This window comes from Silurus aristotelis, assembly GCF_946808225.1.
Source record: "Silurus aristotelis genome assembly, chromosome: 18".
Classification (NCBI taxonomy): Eukaryota; Metazoa; Chordata; class Actinopteri; order Siluriformes; family Siluridae; genus Silurus; species Silurus aristotelis.
Genome location: NC_139591.1, coordinates 13,036,048 through 13,060,611, shown reverse-complemented (window position 1 = coordinate 13,060,611; position 24,564 = coordinate 13,036,048). Strand labels below are relative to the sequence as shown.

Below are 24,564 nucleotides of genomic sequence, written 5' to 3'. Positions count from 1 at the left end.
GAGCCAACAGAATAGCCATTCTTTTGGCATCCTGGAGTTCCTACTCATGCCATCTGGTTCTATGAACTGTAAGCTGTCTCGTCTCTCATGAGTCACTGTTAGATTACTATGCTGGAACTATCATAAGCCATTGATCATTAAATAATGTTCTACAAAATGGCAAAGATAATGAAAGGCAAAAAAACATAAGCACCATATGTTCTGAGAGGGTGACACAATACAAGCAAAAGTGCATTTTGTGATAAATTACTTATTGTCTACTGGTAACAAACATAAAATAAAAATAAAAAAGTCCAAACTTGTGGCAGCCAACCCAAAGGGTTTAGGTTTCAGATTTTATAAATATAGAACACTTAGCACTTGACTCCACAGGGTTCCTAAAGTTAATTGAGCACCGACTTTGTTCCAGACATGCTCTTGTTCATGGCAGAAAATTGCTTTTTAATGACTTTTTTTAGGGTAAATGTTCAGAACATTTCTCCTCCAAAATAAATGAAGGTTTCATTGAAATGGTGTTGCGCAAAGACAGATGGTCAAAATATAGTAACAATCAGCCATACATAAATTAGGAACAAAAATGTTAAGGTTCAGGCTCCTGTATAATGATTATTAGGCAGTCAGAAACTCAAAACATTTCCTGTTACTGGCAGATGAATCCGTTTAAAAGCCACTTTCCACCTGGTTCTGTTTTTTCGGTTGCGGCATACATCTGATACATCACTATTTCGCCAGAAGTGTATGGACAACTTACCATCACACCCATTTGTGGGCCTTCCACAAACTAGTACCACATTATTCTAAGAATAATTATCATTAATCATTTCCCATTCACTGGAATTAACCAGTTCCAGTAACCAGTTGTGCACATAGCAAGCGTCATAAAGACATGCTTTGCCAAGGTTGTTGTAGAGGCACTGAAGTGGCCCACTGAACACCTCTGAGCATCTCTTGGACCACTGACTGTGCACCAGGCATTTTTGTCTGACATCAGTGCCCAATCCAGGAGTGGTAGCTCAGTGGTTAAGGTGCCTGGTTACTGATCAGAAGGTCGGGGGTTCAAGCCCTGGTATCACCAAGCTGCCACTCTTGGGGCCCTTGATCAAGGCTCTTAACACTCTGGGCTCCAGGGGCACTGTATCATGTCTGACTCTATGCTCTGACCCAAGCTTCTGAACATGCTGGGGTATGGGAAGAAAATAATTTTACTGTGCTGTAATGTATATTTGACAAATAAAGGCTATTATATTTTAGCGGTGCTCAAGCCCAATGATTTTCTTGCGGATGAATAAGCAAAATCTCCACAACCACTTTCTGAAATTGATAGAATGCCTTCTCATAAGAGTGGACATTGTTATATGAGCAAAATTGATATTGGTATGTTTATATGATGTGTTATTGGTCAGGTTTCTTCATACGTTTGGCAATACAGTGTAGAAAAAGCTCAGATAGCTCAGTGGGTAGTGCTGCCACCTCACACAGTCAAGAGTCCCTGACACAATCCTAAGCTTGGGTTGCTGCCTGTGTGGAGTTTTGCATGTTTTTACCACATTTATGTGGGTTTTTTTTTCTTGGTTCCTACCCAGTTTCTACCTATCAAATCCCTGACAGTAAAATAATTGTTTAAGCTATGCTATATTTCCCCTAGGTGTGAATGCCCTAAAATGATTTTCATGATAGTTCTTGGCTAGATACCAGATCCACTGCAATCCAGACCAGAGTATAGCAATTAAATGTATAAATAAATGAAAGTAATTCAGAAAGCCAAATTTGAACAAACTATAGATAACCCCCTAAAATGTGGATCAGCTTTCTACTTTGGACTCCTACTGTATTTATGGTGGCATGTGCTCATAGAAGTCATTCATGTTATTAATAATGAAAAGAACTGTACTGACCTTTAACTTTCCTTACCTTTTATAACCTCTTTGTCTTCGTTTGCAGCTGCTGTGTAATTTGAGAATGCACCAGCTGCCTTAGGATAATTTTGGAAGAAACTGGCTTTGAAGTGATTTGACTGAGACTGAGTCTAAACGAAAGGCCACACACTTGGGTTGTTCTGTTGGATGCAAATGTGAACAAAACAACCACGAAAAACTATAGTTGATGCCAAAGGCATTGGACACTGTAAAGTGTGTTCATGTGCATAGTGTTTGAGAAAAATCAACGTAAATTCATTTTAACGGCATTAATCAAATTAATGCCGTTAATTTGATTAATGCGCAATTATTGCAGGGGGCATTTCTGTTTGACCATTTTTATTAAAATATAAATAAATAAATATAAAAGTTTAAAATTAAATTGAATTTAGTGTGTGTGGTATTATGCACAAGCTCACTTATAACCTTTAATACGATTTATTTTTTATTTACTCAAAAAACGTTAAGGAAAATAAGGTGCATGAGTATTAATAAAGTTGACCATGAGGATGCCACATTTCCATGTACATAACTGAGAACAGTGAATCACACCCACTTACATAATAGCCATCTGTCATTCACTCAATTGTCCATTATGCGATTGTCCCATGTCCAACTGTCCTACATTACATACATTAGTCATGCATTTTTGTCCTAGTTTCCTACTTTTACTTTCTACTTCCTACTATCTGTTTTTTTTTTTAAATGTTGTTTATTAAAGGTTGTTAGCATATATGTTTTTCTTGTCAAATCATTCATGTTCATCTAGCAACAAATAGTTTTCAGTGCATTTTACTCCATATGCACAATTTCTTGTTACATTTTGCAGTTTCGTAAAGAACATTCTTGCAATACAGGTCAATAAACAAGTATCTAATGATACACTCTCATGCAATAAAATGGCAAGACTGAACATATCCTTACAGAGATTTACTGTAAATTCGCTTTTGATTATTTCTTAATGGCATTACATTGCTAAATGCCAGTGTGATTAATGATATATTTGTTTCTGTTTGCCTATGACAGTATTGCAGTTTTCTAAAGATCTCAAGTCTGTAGCAGTGCACAGGGAAGATGTGTTGCATTCTTGTGGTACCGCAACAAGTCTATTCATGCCATTTGGCATAACAAACCACACCCATGCATTCCTACAGACAAACCTGCCTAGTGTTTGCCATAGCTCATCCCTGCAGAATAAAGAGTTTCATCGTGAAGGCATGTACAATGACACAGGGAACAAATAAAAAAAAAATCTTAAACAACAGTCTTTACAGCCTTCCTTCACACACAATTCAATAAAACCTTTTAATAAATGCATCCTATAACCAAGGTGGAAATAGTTTTAGGATTAGGATCAATGCAGTGTGCTTCCTGTTTCATGCTAGCATAATTTTTGTACTGCCTTCAAATCCATGGGCTTCATGGATTGCCTGCTGATTATTACTAGTGTAAGTAACAACATCTTACAGAACTGAAGTGGTGTTCAAAGTTAAATATAGTAAGAAACCAACAGGTCTAAAAGCACCATGAAGGTCCTACAATACTTTATATTAAAAAAGTTCCTAGGGGAAAATCTATCAATTTTAATCTCAAAGCTTTACAGCAGCAAATTAACTATAAAACACTTAACAAGCAGTAAGATGGCATGACACCAAATGTGAATAAATTTGTATAAAAGAAATCAATTAAATTAGGAGTAGATGTAAATGTTTCTGTTATAAAATCTTTCTGTTGTAAAATATAAAATGGACATCCTCTTTATCTATCTATCTATCTATCTATCTATCTATCTATCTATCTATCTATCTATCTATCTATCTATCTATCTATCTATCTATCTATCTATCTATCTATCTATCTATCTATCTATCTATCTATCTATCTATCTATCTATCTATCTATCTATCTATCTATCTATCTATCTACACATACATACAGTACAGACCAAAAGTTTGGACACACCTTCTCATTCAAAGATTTTTCTTTGTTTTCATGACTATGAAAATTGTAGATTCACACTGAAAGCATCAAAACTATGAATTAACACATGTGGAATTATATACATAACAAAAAAGTTTGAAACAACTGAAAATATGTCATATTGTAGGTTATTCAAAGTAGGCATCAAGAGAATGCCAAGAGTGTGCAAAGCAGTAATCAAAGCAAAAGGTGGCTACTTTTAAGAACCTACAATATGACATATTTTCAGTTAATTTTTTTGTTATGTATATAATTCCACATGTGTTAATTCATAGTTTTGATGCCTTCAGTGTGAATCTACAATTTTCATAGTCATGAAAATAAAGAAAACTCTGTGTGTCCAAACCTGTAACAATAACTATGAGCTGACATAAGATTTCTGACATGAATACCATACTTTCTAGTTCCATTAGCTCTCTAGGATTATTCATATGTGCTTGTTATGTAAAAAAAAAAAAAGTAGAATAAATATCAATATAAATAAAGATAAATCACATCAGAATCTTTTCTACCTTAATTGTAAAATGTTAACCTTTTAGTTAAAGTAAATAACAAATAATACTTAATTTAGGGTGAAAAAATTTTAATAAAAAAAATAACAACAACAATAATAATAATAATAACAACAAAATTGTTGTAGAATAAATGTGAACCCCCTAAAACTAATACTTAAATAACGCATCTTCTATAACAGCGTTTTTGTGTAAGAGGCAATCACCTTGTTTCATACTGATATATCATATTATTGTTCTATTATTTCTTTACAAATACATTCCGAACTTTTCAGGTCACCCCACAAATTTGATCCAAAACTATGACCTTGTTTAGGTAAAGCCAATACTTTGTGGCTTCAGATATGTAGTTCAAGATGTTGTCGGGCTAAAAGCCTTAAGTTTTTGGCAACAGAATTGTCTAGTTTTTATGATGCATGATGCTGCCACCACAATGCTGTCAGGTTTTTATGCCAAACCTTTTTCTGGCATTATGGCCAAAAAGTTATTCGGTCTCATCAGACCAAAACAGCATTCCAAATGGCTTCTTTTCTCTTAAAAAAAAAAAAAAAAGCCCTACCCCAAAGAACAGACACATGATTTATTCTGGTTATTGTTGTCACATGTAAAGAAACAACCAGTACATGTGAGAAATTGCTGCAATTAATTTATTGTCAGCTTCCCTGACCTATTTTCTCCTGGCCATTAATTCCATTGTAACATACCGTTTTCACTCATTTTACTATTGTGCCATATCTCTCCACTCCACATTGTTTATTGTCTGAACATGGTACTCCATGGTACATCCAGTGCCTTTAAATTTTTGGGAACCCTCCAGATTGATATTTTAAACAATAAAATAGAAAACCTGCTTTGCAGCCTATGGCTCAAAGTTGGATGTTACAAACTAAGATGTCAACTTTTGGCAGGAATCGGCTTTACTTTTGACTAAAACTCAAAAAAAGTGACAAAGATAAATCTTTAGTTTTTAAACAGCTTAAGTAAAATTACTATGATGTAATTAGACTGAATCTGCTAGTATGCACTCATATACTAGCGCAATAGGTGAATTTGTGAACTAGTCATTTTCCCCAAAGATTAAATGTGTTACATTCGGGTGTGTTTAAATGATATACATTTCAATAATATATGTTGTTCCAACCCCAGAATCTTAAATGGACCATGTGGATCGAAGCAGCTATGTGATATGTTCATTCATTCATTCATTTTCTCCCGCTTATCCGTAATTCGGGTCGCGGGGGCAGCAGTCTAAGCAGGCCCCCGCCTTCGACTGCTGCCCAATCCTCACAGCACCGTCCCTTACGGTCCCAACTGCAGGTGGTGAGCCCACGGGAAGGCGGCCCCACGTCACTCAGACGTCACGGACCTTGATATGTCCCTCGTAAGGGACCCCCGGAGCATAGAGGGTTAAGGGCCTTGCTCAAGGGCCCAAGAGTGGCAGCTTGGCGATACCGCGGCTTGAACCCCAGACCTTCCGATCAGCAACCCAGCGCCTTAACCGCTGGAGCCACCACTCCCCCGATGTGATATGATTTACCCATATTACAATGCAGTGCAAGCTGATTTCGATTTGATTCAACACAATGTGATCCAATGCAATATGATGCAATGGAAAATATATGGTGCTATGCAATTCAATATGGTAGTTTAATTTCTTTGGGTCAGATAGACAGCAAATTATATATTTACTTTAGTGCCTTCTTACTCTTTCAAACATCGCCCTTTCACAAACAGGCCTTTGTCGTGCAGAAAAACAGTGAGAGAACAGGCTTGAGAAATAAAATACTTTCTTTTCGGCTTCTCCCGTTAGGGGTCGCCACAGCGGATCCTCCGCACGTTTGATTTGGCACATGTTTTACGCTGGATGCCCTTCCTAACGCAACCCTCCCCAATTTATCCGGGCTTGGGACCGGCACTAAGAGTGGCTGGGGATGGTTCCCTGACCGGGAATCGAACCCGGGTCACAGCGGTGGGAGCGCTGCATCTTAACCACTAGACCACCAGGGGAAAGGCTTGAGAAATAAAAAACTAGTCACAAATTATTAGTCACTTAAAAAAAAAAAAAAAAAAGTACAGCACATTTACTAATAATTTTATATATATATATATATATATATATATATATATATATATATATATATATATATATATATATATATATATATTCATTCATTCATCTTCTCCCGCTTATCCGTAATTCGGGTCGCGGGGGCAGCAGTCTAAGCAGGCCCCCGCCTTCGACTGCTGCCCAATCCTCACAGCACTGTCCCTTACGGTCCCTCCTGCAGGTGGTGAGCCCACGGGAATATATATATATATATATATATATATATATATATATATATATATATATATATATATATATATATATATATATATATATATACATATATGCACACCTTTTAAAATTGTTACCTTTTATGTTGATGCACCAATGTGAATTGGTGAATCTTACCTCTCTAGTCTGTATATATTTTCCATTAACTGAAGAGATGAGTTTTCCAAAGCAGATTTTTCTCTTAAATTGTTTTTAATTATGTTCTACAAATCTTCCAGGTTATTTGTACAATTAAGAAATAAACGATTGCACCTTAATCTACTATTGCACCTAAGCAAGTCTACAGTGTCCAGGTGAGATTGTTTACTTAAGAAACAGTGAGACTGGGTCATAAGCTATTTTTTTGTGAAGAAATATGAAAGGATGAAAGTGTGATTGTTAGCTTAAATATATTTTGTTATAGTTTGGTATAGTTCATAAGAAATGTCCTATTAACCTTAAAAAAAGTCTGTCATGTCAGGAGGAGAGTATATGTTTTTTCTTTTGGGAGACTTGCATTTTATTTCACACAGTTACAGAGCTGGCAGCCTTTTAATAGGGAGATTTAGGCAGCTGGAATATATAGAAACCAGACATCTGTAATTTTATACTTTCCAATAACACAGCCATGAACTTAAAGGTCTTTTTGGGAGGATGAAAGAAGCAATAACACAGAGATTACATTTCACTGCTCTTTTGGAAAGATACACTGCACTCGGCTTTGATAAACATCATCCTGTGTTTTTATATTGCAGAAAGTTTTTTGGTATGTTTGATTGCAATGGCTTAACATTTCAGTGGTCTCTTACTATTTCTCCTATTATCTTTGCAGCAATATTTCAGTAAAGTAGCTGGCTTAAAAAATGAATAGAGAAGAACAAGCATTCATTACATTTTTTAATCACATATGAATTTTTTTTTTTATATGGGACATATTTGAGCATGTTGCATGTATTTTGAGCATCAATTAACACACAAGGATCAACACATGAAGTAAAGCATCTAGTTCCCTTTGTTTCTGCTCCTGGCAAAGTTACAAAAACTTCCAGGGCAATACGACCTGGCTTCATCTCTTTTGAGTTATGTGACAGATCAAGTCAAAGATCAAGCCAAATATATCCAAGATAAACACATAAACCAGAAAATTGCTTGCCTACAGTTACATCAGTGTAAAGGGTGATAAAATGTTATCACTAAATAAGGTTTTAATCTATGTCCTGCCAGCACCATCTTCTGAAACATGTTTTTGAATTTTTTTGCACCACAGGTATGCTTGTAAATGATTTCAGCTAAGCATATGTTTTTGTGCATGACTAGACTAGATCATTTCATTCATGGTTTTTCTGGCATGCCAGAGCAGCCTAGGCTTGTGTGTGTTTCTGTATATGTATGTGCCTTCTTTTCTACAGCTAAGCACAAGATCATTCATAAGCTTCATAAGGCTTTTTCTTAATCCACTGATTTGGCTCAGCTAGCTCTACCACGTGCCCATTAACATTTGCACAGGGATTGTCATTGCTACATGTAAACATTGTCTACTCTGTAGTTAGTCACAGTACCAATAGATACAGGACATCTTGTGATAAAAAGAGCACATGAAAACAAAACATGTAGTAATTAAGAGGAAAAACTCCTGAAATTAGCAGACATAACATCATGAAATACTGTAATTAGCAGAACATAAATTAGCACAACAGTGAACAATAAAAGACAAAGAATCACATGACAACAAAATAACAACTAATTAATTACATTTCATGAAATTTGATACAAAATATGATACAAGCAATAATGAAAAAGCATTGCCAAAGAAACTTATATTTAAAATGTTTGGATATTTGGAAATATTGAAATTTATTAAATATTTGTAGCAACAGCATTTGTGAGAGTGGCTGATGCATTACTGACCATGTAGAGCAGTATAGATTGCTACAAAGATCTGTCTAAGGTCCCATTATGTTTTCAAAAGCAAAACACAGATACACATTCAATATACACGTGCACTTCCATATCTATACATTAGCGAATCGTATCCCTGCATGTTAAAGTCTAGTTATTGGATAACTTTCTATGTCTCAACCCATGTACAAATTATGCTAGGAAATACATGTACAAATGTTTATGAGGAAACAGCCTGCTCACTGTATTGGATATATCATGAAGACCGAGGGAGAAGCATCCCAAAGTCACGACTGACATCAACTTTGAAATCAATTTTAGCACTGTGGATAAAGTGCATGCTACAGAGCATATCTGGAACACTGCCAAGATAAAAAGCACGATGTCCATATACGATATGGAGGAGGGAGTTCATGATTTTTAAAGCCACAACATTAGATTACAGTTATTCACTTTCTTGTTCAGTGCTCTGTTATATCGACAAGCTCCTTCCTTTATATGGGAAGCATATACAGTTTGGAGCATAAGTATTTGGACAGAAACAAGTTGTTGAGACTTTGTTTTCGAATTCCTTTTAATACTGTGAAAATTGCGATGTAAAACTATATGTAATTTCTACTTGTTTAATGCAGTATTTATTTAAAATGAAACTAATTGAACAAAATTTGAACATCTACATTTTAATTACATCTTGATTGCTTCATTTTAAATCCATTGTAATGGTACACAGAGGCTAAGTAACCGAAATTGTGTAACTGTCCAAATACTTAATGACCCAAATGTAGTTGATTTTCTGTGAACAAGTGTTGAGGTAGCAAACCAATGTTAACCATTGTAACCATTGTTATGGACTTGCAAGTTAATAAAGAACCACATGGTAGTGTTTGTAGATAGGCCTTACCTGAAACAAAGCTAGTTTGTTTGATTTAGCTAATGCAAGCCAAAAATGACTTGTTCAATTAAACTACATAAAACAGAAAAATGCATGAAAGAAGCAATTTCTTCGCAGACATTGTGAGTTTGAGAAATGCTTGTCTCATTATAAATGTTAATACAAATATATTCAAACACTCTGACTCATTTAACATTTACACATTGATATCAGAATTCGCTAACACACTGAGTCACACCTCTGCTATGCAGTAGAATTGTTAAATAGAATAAACATAGTCAGAAAGACAAGAAGTATAATGACTAGGTACCAAAGATACTTCTAATGTTTTCTTCACTGAATACCCCTGTACGAGAGGCATAGAGACAGGATGTCACATGGATTTGGCCTGTGGCTAATATTACTGTCTGAGAAAGTCAAATGAACACAGAAGCATTTCCAAATGCAATCTTTTGCCTAAATGTTATTCAGTAGTAATTCAATTTTTAAGAAAATAGAAAATGATATAGGGTTATATTTATCTATATAACACTTATACACTAGTATGTAGTACGTGTACACCTGACATTCAGCACACTCATATGTGGTTCTTTGCCAAAGTGAAGTACACAGTTGAATTGATCGTCTTTTGAAACAAAATTTGACAATGCCCCTGTACACAAACCAATGTCCATAAATGCATAGTTTTGTCAGGTTTGGAGTGGAAGAATTCAAGCTTCTTGTACAGAATTCTAACATTAACCCCAGTGATTAGTGATTTTGTATGAACCGGAACACAGACTGAGATTCGTCTTCCTCATCACACATCAGCGCCTGACCTCACTAATGCTCTTGTGGTTGCCTGAGCATAAATCTCCACAGCCATATTTCCAAATCTAGTGGAAAACCTTTCCAGAAGTGTGGAGTTTTTTATGACAATGGAATGGGTTTATTACTAATCAATCTGAAATGAGTTGTTCAACAGGCACATATGGTTGTAATGGTTAGATTCTTACAAACATTTTGTACCAGCGTCAGATGAGTCCAAACCTGAACAACAATCTGACATTTGCATTTACAGCACTACATATTAGCGACTTGAGCCTTAGGCCTTGCTCAAGGGTGCAGCAGTAACACTAGTTGATTAGTTGGTAGTTGGACTAGTTGGTAAGATTTAAACTCACAGCCTTTCTCCACCTCCACAACCTTCCCCACTCACATTAGCAAATACTCAGTATACACCTATACATCAAAAGTTATAACAACATTTTTAACATAGAAAAAAAATGATAATCTTTTAAACTTGTTTGTTGTTTAGGGTCCAACTATACAAACCTACAGCATTTACAGTAATGGTAGTGTCCTATTCCTTTTGGTCTTTTGCAAAAGTATTCTAGCTTTCATATTTAGCTGTCTTACTGATGACATTTTATGCAAGCTGAGGAGAATATGGAGATTTTAATAAGATTTGCATTTAAATATTTTATTTTGTAGTTGTTACATCCCACCTGATGAAAAATAAATGACTACAGGTTTAAAACAAACATTTAGTGGAAACTTTATTTCTAATAACAACCAATCAAATCAAGAGAGAATGCTAGACTATTTAGTAATTACTTATTAGACATTCTTTCATGACTATGCACCTTAAAGTACCAGCAGAAATATTTAAAATAGTCTCAAGTCAAATATTTGAAATGCCAATCATCGTTACATTTGTTCTAGGATGTAATCACTATTATGTTACATCTGTGCTCACTCTTTTAAAAATAGGAACATGTGTTAATTATAAACTGAGGGTGCTTATCTCTTTTACTCAAAATAAACAAAAGTGATGATTTGACGGATTTTACTGCCCCGTTGTGTCAGTGAACTATGGACCAGAAGGCTGAAAACACAGAATAATATCAATGCCTGAATTGTGTAGAAATTCACAATAATAGTCAAATGGTCTTGTCTTCACAGCTTGACAGTGAAACCAGAATGACATTCCAGAAGGAAATATGAAGTCATTAACACACAAAATTGCTCAGTTATGATTATTTCTGACTCAGATCAGAGACATACCACATGTTCAAAAACAAGTCAAATCATTGGCTCATTGCATATTTTTATAATCATTGTGACCATCAGAACAGGTGATAACATGGTGCGTAGTGGCACAAATGTTACAAGGTGCTGCGCTTTATAGAATACATTATGAAGGGGTCTGTGATGTTCTGTCCGTGAGGAAAGGAGCTGGGTGCGGGCTAAAGATGAGATGGTCTCATTTAGGAAATCCAACTCATTCATTCTGACCACTGAGTTAATTAAATCTAACTCTAACTGGGTTGGACATCTTTAAGTTCTAAAATTAATACAAACCTAGCTGTAGATAGCTATAATGTTGAGAAATGGTTCATGAAACTGACAATGTGTTTTGAACCGAGAGGTTTATGAGTCTTTTTTTTCTTCTTTCTTGTTCATTCTTTTCTCAGCTCTTGGTAGACTTGTACAACCACAACAATATACGTATATGTTTGTGTATATGTATGTATGTATGTATGTATGTATGTATGTATGTATGTGTGTATGTATGTATGTATGTATGTATGTTTGGATAGATAGATAGATAGATAGATAGATAGATAGATAGATAGATAGATAGATAGATAGATAGATAGATAGATAGATAGATAGATAGATAGATAGATAGATAGATATTTAATAATTATTACTGACTGGCATAGGCAGCACCTAAGGGCATCTACTACCATCAATATTTTTTTATAAAAAATCATAATTGTGCATATATGGTAAGTATGCGAGATGATATTTCAAGTAACCAAAGCTGATTTATGATTTGTACTGTACTTAATTGACCATCACATTCTTTTATTATCTATGATCTAGTTTTATAAATAAGACCAATATTTATTATTATTTTACGTGCTCAAATCAATACCTCTTTGTTACTTAAATCTGATAAATAAATAAACAAACAAACAAACAAACAAACAAATAAATAAACAAAGTATGAATGAATAAATGAGTAAATAAATAAATAATAATATAGAATAATCTTATATTCATACAAAGGTAATATCCTTTGCAATAGTGCTGGTATTAGCCAAGCTTCTGTCCTAATGTTCTTTTATAATCCTAATGCATGTTCTTTTATAACCCTAATGCAAAGAAAAGTGATTTCAAATGTAGTTTTGATGACACTTTGGAGACCAAAGACGAGTAGTATCACCTACTCCAAACTTTTAATCTAACTGGGTTTAAAAAATCAAACAGAAATGGTACCTGCAGTGAAACTTTAATCAGCTAAGAGAAAAAGAAAGGGAGGATAATAAAATGTTCGAAATGCCTGGAGATAGGAGTCTGGCAAAAAACATCCTCCAAAAAAACCCCACTCATGATCAACATAAGAATCTTTCAATAGTCTTGTCCCAACCAGGCTGCATAGTATACCATTATAAAGACATACTCCTCAAAATATGTCATCCATATTTTGTATATAGATAAAGACATTATTTCTGAGAACAGTGTACCCTACTTGCTTTTCAAAGAATAAACATAGAGTACCAGGTGTTATATGGTGTTTAGAGTATGATCCACTCTATATGTGGTTAAATGGTTTTATTTCAGTATTATTCTTTGCAGATCATCATTGTGACATGTCTCTGCATGTTTTAAATTGTTTCTGCTCTAACACATTTTATTCACCTGATATTTATCTGGATCAATTGATTCAGGTATGCTTGAGCAATGGAAAATATTGTATAGCAGTATAGATTTAATTTTCTCTGAAAATAACTAGCTTACAGCCATTCTTGTCAAAATAGCTGGATACAAAAGTGAGTAGACCTTAAGTGAACATGTCAAACCTGTGTCCAAAGTGTCAATATTTTGTGTGAGCACCATTGTTATTGAGCAATGCTCTAATCCTCTTGGGCATGAAATTCACCAGAGCTGCACAGGTTGTTGCTGGGGGTCCTCTTCCACTCCTCCATAATGATGTCATACAGCTGCTGGATGTAAGACACATGGTGCTTCTCCACCTTCCACTTAAGGATGCCCCACATGTGGCCAATAGGGTTTAGGTCTGGAGACATACTTGGTCACTCCACCAAGATGTTATCTTGGTGGTGTGTTTGGGGTCGCTATTATGTTGGAAAACTTAGGCCAGTTTCTGAAGGCAGGGCATAATTTTCTGATTCCGACTGTCACAGTACATGCTGGAATCTATGTTTTACTCAATTAACCGCAGCTCCCCAGTACCAACAGCACTCATGCAGCCTCAGACCATGATACTACCATTACCATGCTTGATTGTCGGAAAGATATAATTTTGTTGGTGCTCCTCACCAGGGCGCTGCCACCCATGCTGGACACCATCTGAGCCAAACGTGTTTTTTTAGTCTCATCAGACCACAGGACATGGTCCTAGTAATTCATGCTCTTGCACAGGTTGTCTTCAGCAAAAATTCTACCTTCTGGGACAATGGCCATGCAACTTGTTGCAGTGTGTGGTGTATGGTCTGAGAACTGACAAGCTGACCTTTCGCTTCTGAAACCTCTAAAGCAATGCTGGCAGCACTCATGCATCTGTTTTTATTAAAGCCCGCTTCTGCACCTGACGCACAGCATGAGGCTCAACGTCTTTGATTGACCCTTGCGAGGCCTATTCCGAGTGGAAAACCTCTGTATGACGCTGGCCACTGTACTGTAACTCAGTTTGAGATTGTTACCGAACTTCTTATAGCCGAGGCCATCTTTGTGAAGAGAAACAATTCTAATTCTCAAATCCTCAGAAAATCTTTGCCATGACGTGCCATGTTAAACATCCAGTGGTCAGTTTGAGAGAATTGTACTCAAAGTACCAAATTGTAACTGATCTAGTACAAGATACACAAATTTGTATGGTCCTGTCAAGCAGACAAAAACCTGAACATGAATAGCATATGTAGCTTTGCATGGTTAAATGACATACAGCTGTTATCACTTTGGGTTCACTCACTTTTGGTGCCAGCTATTTTGACAATAATGGCTGCATGTTATTTAAGTAAGTCTAAATTGCTATAAAAGCTGAACATTGACTACTCTAAAATATATCCAAGTTAAATTTTTATAGTATTGTCCTTTAAGAAGAAATATTAAAATGGTTGCTAAAATGTGAGGGATGTACTTACATTTGTAAGATACTGTATATGTCTGTCATGTGCTACCATTCACCTTCACCTGTCACACATTTGTCAATAAAAACCCTATTTAAATTCTGGTCTCTGCATGCCTCCTTGTCAAGTTTTTGCTGGTGTTCTGAGCACGTTTAACAGTTTTGCCATTGTCTCCCTGTTTTTTTAGTTATATTCCATGTTCATGTTCATAGTCATTTTTATTTGTTTCACACATTTAAGTAAACCTACATGTTCATCCACGCTTCTTTACATTATGTGACAAAGGTTAATGGGTTATTAGTACTTCATTTAGCATTCTCTTATTCCTGATATTTTCAGGCTTTGTGTGGAAAACCAGGTCAATGTGGTGCACATGCATTTCTGACATTTTACACCCCATAATTCCCTTTTGCCAATATTTGCAGTATACATTATCTTACAATAGAAAATTTTATTTACACAATAGACACATTACCTCCATGTTCATTCTGATTATTTGCTATTAAACATGTTTTTTACTAGACAAATGTTTTCAACCCTGTCATTCACTGTCCTATCTGCTGCTCATTCTTCATGCATGAGTTAATTTTTGCTCTAATAGAATTAAACACTTGTAGTTACACACATTTTTTTTAAGTTTTAGTATAATAGCTTTTACTGATATTCATTGGTCAGTCAAAAGATCTTATTAGTACTTAATAATAATTTTATTATTATATAATAACTATTATATAAACTATTATATACCGTATTTTTCGGACTATAAGCCGCTACTTTTGTCCCACGTTTTGAACCCCGCGGCTTAAACAATGAAGCGGCTAATTTATGGATTTTTCCTGGGTTTTTCCAGGTTTCACAAACTTCAAGCCAAAAAACTGAACCATTAGACCAATGAAATTTCAGAACGGAAACGAAAAAACGCACCTCACCTGTGTTCTGAGCTGCACGGCATCGGGAGAAAAAACCTTTTTTTTAAACGCACGACGATGCCAAAAGATAAACTCTCGAGAGAAATAGTTGTAAAAGGAAGGAGGAAGACAGTGAACAATGACTTACTTGGTAGGCTACTGCTTAGATACAAGCCGTTGTAACGCGTTGAGTCTGGGTCATGGGACCCAGACAGGTTTCCAAAACTCGTGCTTTTTTATTTTTCTTGCAACAGCGTTATGGGTTAGTCAAATAAACTTAGAAATGAGCAGCAGAAAATAATAAGGACATATTCCTTGGTCTTGCACACGCAGTAATACCGAAAAAATGCGGCAGAACGCTATTCCCAAAATACCGCTCTGCTCTTAAAGGCCTACACCGTGTAACAGACACTGTCTTTCTTTAAAGAGAGCCTGTGTAAAGTGTGTAAAGTATTAGTTTCAATGTAGACACCTGTCTATGTTTAAAATAAAAATCTTTGTGAAATTCAGTGAGTGCGGCTTATATATAGGTGCGCTTTATAGTCCGGAAATTACGGTAGTTTTATTAATAGCTGATACCATATATGATGGGGTTTTGCCACATGTGCCTCTATAGATAAGCTTTCACTGACATTGTGTCTGCACAAAGGTATTGTAAGGTCACACAATTTTTTAGTACAGACTATGTCTAATGCAAACAACACACACCATGCATTTTCTACTGCAAACTCTCTCATCTGTAACTGCAAGCTGTGTCACATTTTTTACTGTTTTGTTTTAATTGTTGTTTTTAAAAAATACTAAATTCCCATAGTAGTTTAAAGATGTTCAACAAAAGAAGACATTGGCAATTGAAAAAATTGGTTTGGACTTGCCATGAATCATTACAAAAGGCATTTTATTTGTTAGTGTATTATTTTACCAGGCATCAAACATCACATTTTACTCTCAGCTACTTTATAAGAAAGCAACACAGAGAGATGCAATAAAACGTGGTGTTCATTAGAGTAATTCATATTTTATAGTGGCAATAGAAAATCATATGTTCTCTAAATGAATGACCTATAAACCATACCTAAATACAAAGGATGCCATGGTCAAATCACTTATAAGAAATTAAATTTACTACAGAAGAATTTTACTAAATTAAACTATAATTGAATGAACTTGTGACCCAGATTACTCATGAACAAAACTAAATGGGGCAAAAACAGAATGCTGGAATGGTTGTAATTAATATATATATATAACAAAATCTATAAATATTTATATATTAAAGTCCTGCATGAATAAGGGTAAAATGCGCTTCCATTTTTGCCATAACAGCAGACAATATGTAATGATTAATTGTCAATAAAACACAGCGCATCATTCCTATGCTGTTTTTATAATTGACTTCTGTTTTCTAGCAAATTAAGTTTTCTCATCCAAAGCAATGAGGCATTGATTTTTTCATGATGTACTTCTACTCAGTCTTTCCATCTTAATGAAATGGAATAATTGATGCACCTCTTCTTATAAAATCAATTTACCACAGAAGTATGACAATAACATTTGCTATTTTGAAATCTGAAAAACAGCATTGGATCCAAATGATGTCTGCATTCAAGGCAAAGATCAATGTTTAATCAATTCTATTTACAATATTCAGTCTTCCATGTGTTGTTCTGGATATCCCAGAATGGTGTAATGGTTCAAGTTTTGCCAATGTAAATATTGACAAATTGGTGGGAGTAAATCTTTATTGTTTTAAGGTAATGGGGCTGGCCTCTGAAAATTAGGCTTTAGAAAATACCTGGAAGTGCAAACAGTTGGTGAGAACAGGCTGAATTTCCAGTGCCAACATCATGGATATATGGACACTTTCACTTTTGAGAGCATGATGTAACCCACAGGCAACCGAAGAGTGTTTCAGAGAGTTAGAATATGAATTCACTCACTGCTATAAAGTTTACTTTTACACAGCTGGGGGATACAGATAACGCACGTTGCTTTACGCAACTAAACAATGATAAAGTTTCTGCTTCCTCTGGATGACATTTAGCTTTATAGGGAAAAACTATTCGATATTGTTCATTTGTAAGTGTTTCAGGCTCAACACTATGCAGACCATGAAAAAAAGTGTAATTGGTATATTCTTTTTTCAAATGGACCTGAAACATGGTTTGATTGTACTGCTCTATTTCCAAGGCCTCCCATATTACACCTCTTAGAGAGGATTTTGGTACACTCACATTAAAAATTTTGGAAAAGGTTGTAGCACAGCAGTTATGCTCACACCTCCATCTATCCATCCATCTTCTCCCGCTTATCCGATGCCGGGTCGCGGGGGCAGCAGTCTAAGCAAAGATGCCCAGACTTCCCTCTCCCTAGACACTTCTTCCAGCTCTTCCGGGGGGACACCAAGGCGTTCCCAGGCCAGCTGGGAGACATAGTCTCTCCAGCGTGTCCTAGGTCTTCCCCGGGGTCTCCTCCCAGTGGGACGCGCCCGGAACACCTTCCCAGGAAGGCGTCCAGGAGGCATCCGGAACAGATGCCCGAGCCACCTCAGCTGACCCCTCTCGATGTGGAGGAGCAGCGGATCTACTCCGAGCTCCTCCCGAGTGACTAAGCTTCTCACCCTATCTCTAAGGGATCGCCCAGCCACCCTGCGGAGGAAGCACATTTCGGCCGCCTGTATCCGGGATCTTGTCCTTTCGGTCATGACCCAGAGCTCATGACCATAGGTGAGAGTAGGAACGTAGATTGACCGGTAAATCGAAAGTTTCGCCTTGCGGCTCAGCTCCTTCTTCACCACGACAGACCGGTACATCGACCGCATTACTGCAGAAGCTGCACCGATCCGTCTGTCAATCTCCCGTTCCACCCTTCCCTCACTCGTGAACAAAACCCCAAGATACTTAAACTCCTCCACTTGCGGCAGGAACTCCCCACCAACCTGAAGTGGGCAAGCCACCCTTTTCCGACTGAGGACCATGGCCTCGGATTTGGAGGTGCTGATTCTCATCCCAGCCGCTTCACACTCGGCTGCAAACCGTCCCAGTGCATGCTGAAGGTCCTGGTCTGATGAAGCCAACACGACAACATCATCTGCAAAGAGCAAAGACGAAATCGTGTCGTCACCAAACCGGACACCCTCCGACCCCTGGCTGCGCCTAGAAATTCTGTCCATAAAAATTATGAACAGAACCGGTGACAAAGGGCAGCCCTGCCGGAGTCCAACATGCACCGGGAACAAGTCTGACTTACTGCCGGCAATGCGAACCAAGCTCCTGCTTCGGTCATACAGGGACCGGACAGCCCTTAGTAAAGGGCCCCCGACCCCATACTCCCGGAGCACCCTCCACAGGCCGCCGCGAGGGACACAGTCGAATGCCTTTTCCAAATCCACAAAGCACATGTGGACTGGTTGGGCAAACTCCCATGAACCCTCCAGCACCCTGTAGAGGGTATAGAGCTGGTCCAGTGTTCCACGGCCTGGACGAAAACCACATTGTTCCTCCTGAATCCGAGGTTCTACTATCGGCCGTATTCTCCTCTCCAGTACCCTGGCATAGACTTTCCCAGGTAGGCTGAGAAGTGTGATCCCCCTATAGTTGGAACACACCCTCCGGTCCCCCTTCTTAAAAAGAGGGACCACCACCCCGGTCTGCCATTCCAGAGGCACTGTCCCCGACCGCCACGCGATGCTGCAGAGGCGTGTCAGCCAAGACAGCCCCACAACATCCAGAGACTTGAGGTACTCAGGGCGGATCTCATCCACCCCCGGTGCCCTGCCACCGAGGAGTTTCTTTACTACCTCGGTGACTTCAGCTTGGGTGATGGACGAGTCCGCCTCTGAGCCCTCAGCCTCTGCTTCCTCAATGGAAGATGTGACGGCGGGATTGAGGAGATCCTCGAAGTATTCCTTCCACCGTCCAACGACATCCCCAGTTGAGGTCAACAGCTCCCCACCTCTACTGTAAACAGCATTGGTGGGGCACTGCTTTCCCCTCCTGAGGCGCCGGACGGTTTGCCAGAATCTCTTCGAGGCCAGCCGATAGTCCTTCTCCATGGCCTCACCGAGCTCCTCCCAGGCCCGAGTTTTTGCCTCGATAACCACCCGGGCTGCAGTTCGCTTGGCCTGCCGGTACCCGTCAGCTGCCTCAGGAGTCCCACAAGCCAACCAGGCCAGGTAGGACTCCTTCTTCAGCTTGACGGCATCCCTTACTTCCGGTTTCCACCACCGGGTTCGGGGATTGCCGCCTCGACAGGCACCGGAGACCTTACTGCCACAGCTCCGAGCGGCCGCTTCGACAATGGAGGTGGAGAACATGGTCCACTCGGACTCAATATCTCCGGCCTCCCTCGGGATCTGGTCAAAGCTCCGCCGGAGGTGGGAGTTGAAGATCTCGCTGACAGGAGGCTCGGCCAAACGTTCCCAGCAGACCCTCACAGTACGCTTGGGTCTGCCGAGTCTGTCCAGCTTCCTCCCCCGCCATCGGATCCAACTCACCACCAGGTGGTGATCAGTTGACAGCTCCGCCCCTCTCTTTACCCGAGTGTCCAAGACATACGGCCGCAGGTCAGATGAAACGACCACAAAGTCGATCATCGACCTGCGGCCTAGGGTGTCCTGGTGCCACGTGTACTGATGGACACCCTTATGCTTGAACATGGTGTTCGTTATGGACAAACTGTAACTAGCACAGAAGTCCAATAACTGAACACCGCTCGGGTTCAGATCAGGGGGGCCGTTCCTCCCAATCACGCCCCTCCAGGTGTCACTGTCGCTGCCCACGTGTGCATTGAAGTCTCCTAGTAGAACGACGGAGTCCCCAGTCGGAGCACTGTCCAGCACCCCTCCCAGAGACCCCAAGAAGGCCGGGTACTCTATACTGCCGTTTGGCCCGTAGGCACACACGACAGTGAGAGACCTATCCCCGACCCGTAGGCGCAGGGAAACGACCCTCTCGTTCACCGGGGTAAACTCCAACACATGGCGGCTGAGCTGGGGGGCTATAAGCAAACCCACACCAGCCCGACGCCTTTCACCATGGGCAGCTCCAGAGTTGTAAAGAGTCCATCCTCTCTCGAGGAGTGTGGTTCCAGAGCCCAGGCCGTGCGTAGAGGTGATCCCGACTATCTCTAGTCGGAACCTCTCAACCTCACGCACAATCTCAGGCTCCTTCCCCGCCAGCGAGGTGACATTCCACGTCCCTAGAGCTAGCTTCCGTGTCCAGGGATCGGGTTGTCGAGGCCTCCACCTTCGACTGCTGCCCGATCCTCTTAGCACCGGCCCCTTACGGTCCCTCCTGCAGGTGGTGAGCCCACTGGAAGGCGGCCCCACGTCGCTCCTTCGGGCTGAGCCCGGCCGGACCCTGTGGGGGAAGGCCCGGCCACCAGGCGCTCGCATACGAGCCCCAACCCCGGGCCTGGCTCCAGGGTGGGGCCCCGGCTGCGACATACCGGGCGACGTCACGGTCCCTGATGTAGTATCTCTCATAAGGGGTTTTGAACCGCTCTTAGTCTGACCCGTCGCCCAGGACCTGTTTGCCTTGGGAGACCCTACCAGGGGCATATAGCCCCGGACAACATAGCTCCTAGGGTCATTCGAGTACTCAAACCCCTCCACCATGTTAAGGTGGCAGTTCAAGGAGAGGATGCTCACACCTACTTATGAATAATATTTTTGAAATGTATCAGTCAGGATTTCGGCCTCATCATAGCACAGAGACGGCGCTAGTTAAGGTGGTAAATGACCTGTTATTGGCCTCTGATCAGGGTTTTGTCTCCTTACTTGTTTTGCTCGACCTTAGTGCAGCTTTTGACACCATTGATCACACTATACTACTTGCTAGACTTGAGAACGTTGTTGGAATAAAGGGAACGGCTCTCTCTTGGCTCAGGTCTTATTTGACTGATCGCTATCAGTTTGTTGATGTTAATGGTGAGTTCTCCACACTCTCTGAGGTAAAGTTTGGTGTTCCTCAAGGATCTGTCTTAGGCCCTCTGCTTTTCTCTTTATATATGCTGCCTCTTGGAGAAATTATTCATAAACATGGTATTAGATTCCATTGCTATGCTGATGATACACAGCTATATATTTCAGCAAAGCCAGATGAGAGAGATCAGCTTAACAATGTTGAAAAATGTGTAAAGGACATTAGACAGTGGATGCTCGATAACTTTCTTCTGCTAAACACAGATAAGACGGAAGTACTTTTACTAGGACCACATGCAGCTAGAAGCAAACTTTCCGATTACCTAACATCTCTGGATGGTGTTTCTGTTTCAGCGTGTACGGCTGTCAAAGACCTTGATGTGATTATTGACTCGAGTCTTTCCTTTGAGGCTCACGTGAATAATATTACCAGGATTGCCTTCTTTCACCTTAGAAATATTGCTAAAATTAGAAATATGATGTCGTTACAGGATGCAGAAAAACTAGTTCATGCTTTTGTTACTTCTCGATTAGACTACTGTAACGCTTTACTGTCTGGGTGTGCGAGTAGGTGCATAAATAAGCTTCAGTTAGTTCAGAATGCAGCAGCAAGAGTCCTCACTAGATCTAGGAAATATGACCACATCACCCCTGTATTAATCAGTCTACACTGGCTCTCAATCAAATCTCGCATTGATTATAAAATTCTACTACTGACATATAAAGCACTTAATGGTCTCGCACCACCGTATCTGAGTGAACTTCTGTACCAGTATGATCCTCCACGCCTACTTAGATCAAAAGGTGCAGGCTATCTGTTGGTTCCTCCAATAATGAAGATTACAGCAGGGGGCAGATCTTTCTCTTATAAAGCCCCGCAGTTATGGAACAGCCTTCCAACCAGTGTTCGGGACTCAGACACAGTCTCAGTGTTCAAGTCGAGGTTGAAAACATATTTATTCAGTCAAGCCTTTAATCAGTAGATTTTTTCTCAGGTAAAGGCTCAGATCTAGAGGGAACATTGATATAGAGTGTTTGGTGAACTGGGATATTTGTACGCTGTCGTCCCCTCACATTCACGTGTTCACTCAGGTTTGTTGATGGTGGTGTGGTGGGCCGTCTCTTATCCCAGAGATCCCTCATGTCTGTGTTGCCTTCTGGTTCTCCCTTTTAGTTATGCTGCCATAGCGAGTCTTGCCGGAGTCCAAACTGCACAGTGACTTTAACTCTCATGCAACAATAGGTACACTTAATAATCCATATCCTTCTCTTCCTGTCACCCTCTTCTCTCTCTCTCTCTCTCTCTCTCTCTCTCTCTCTCTCTCTCTCTCTCTCTCTCTCTCTCTCTCTCTCTCTCTCTCGGTCGAGTTAAACATGCTCCTGAGGCTCCAGTGACCATTGTTCCTGCCCCTCTCCCCCCCGTGGATCTCCCCACTTCATCCAGGCCTGCCTGGATTGGACTGTAGTTGATGTCAACAGTCTCCTACACTGACTCAGAAATACACTTCGCTTTTGATCATCATCACTGCACCCCGCAACATTGTATACCCGCCACAAATGGACATTCGGTGTAACCCAGATGAGGATGGGTTCCCTCTTGAGTCTGGTTTCTCTCAAGGTTTCTTCCTTATGCCATCTCGGGGAGTTTTTCCTTGCCACAGTCGCCAGTCGCCACCGGCTTGCTCATCAGGGACAAACTTACTAATAAAGAACATATTCATTTTTAATCACCGCATTATCTGTGTAAAGCTGCTTTGAGACAATGTTCATTGTTAAAAGCGCTATACAAATAAAAATGAATTGAATTGAATTGAATTAAATGAAACGCTGTCTTCCCTGTTTTTTGCCTGGGAAGGTGGCACAAAAATGGCCTTCATGAGGCTATTTTTTCCCCCCTCTCTTAGTAAGCAGTCCATTAATTTGTCTCACGTGATTGCTATAGGCATGATATAAGCTAAGTAATTTTGCTCAACAGGCTGTTTGAAATTACATTACTAAATAGGCTAACAGAAAGCATGACATATTTGTTATATTACCTGACAAGAAAAGATAAGGTTCAGCAGGGAATTAGAGAGATTGAGCATTTATGTGTTTCATTCTTAAAGGAAGACACAAGTGAATGCAAATCAGGTCTTAAATGGACTGCATAACTAATCAAGGTGGACAAGCTGTACTTTACATGAGAAAAATAAATAATCCTTGACAACTGTATGCAAATTGCCTATTTTCAGGCATTTTCTGAGTAATGTTTCAGTCCAACCTTTCATTTAAAGACCTGCTAGGCATACTGTGACAAGAAGAAGGAGCACTGTTGTTTTTAATGTCTGTAATGGTGCTGCCCTGTTTTCATAAATTAAAGGCAAAATTATTTATTTAAAAAAATAGAATAGAACAGAACCAAATGTTTTGTAGTGTAATGTAATGTAATTTAATGTAGTAAAATAGAATAGAATAGAATAGAATAGAATAGAATAGAATTCCAAAATAATTAATGTAACAACAAATGGATAAAAAATAATTTGTGATGTGTATTGTTATTCAATGATCAAGACATTGCTTTTAATTTATTTTTAATTTTATAAAAAAATATGTAAATATTATGTGGTATAAGGTGAACATAACAGAGATGAATTACTGAAAAAAAACTTTGCAGAGTAGAAGCTGTACTCAGAACATGGCATGGTGGCGTATAATTACTGATCCAAAAATGTTACAATAAAAGATAGGCTGGGATGAAAATGCAATGTATGAGGTATATGCTAGTAATTGATGCTAACCAGACTGTTTAAAGGAATAACATGGGGACATTCACATCATCTTATAATGCTAGTTATTTTTCCCTAAGTCAAAATGCAGATTTGCAGCAAATTATGAAAAGTCTAAAATAAGTAAGTTTGTCTTGTATTGCATTACAACAAAGCCATTAATGTTTTCAGCTTCTACGCATGAGACAATCATTTCAAACCTCATCTCATCACTTTATAGCATTAGGCCAAAAGGTATGTGAAGTCTGGGACAATAAGAGAAGGGATTCCTATATACAAATCACACACACACACACACACGCACACATGCG

At 39.0% G+C, this 24,564-nt stretch overlaps 1 long non-coding RNA gene across 1 annotated transcript in view; it reads right to left on the bottom strand.

Moving 5' to 3' along the window:
• LOC310741499 overlaps window positions 1-24,564 on the bottom strand; it is an 89,823-nt gene that overhangs the window by 19,490 nt on the left and 45,769 nt on the right. The window lies entirely within an intron of this gene.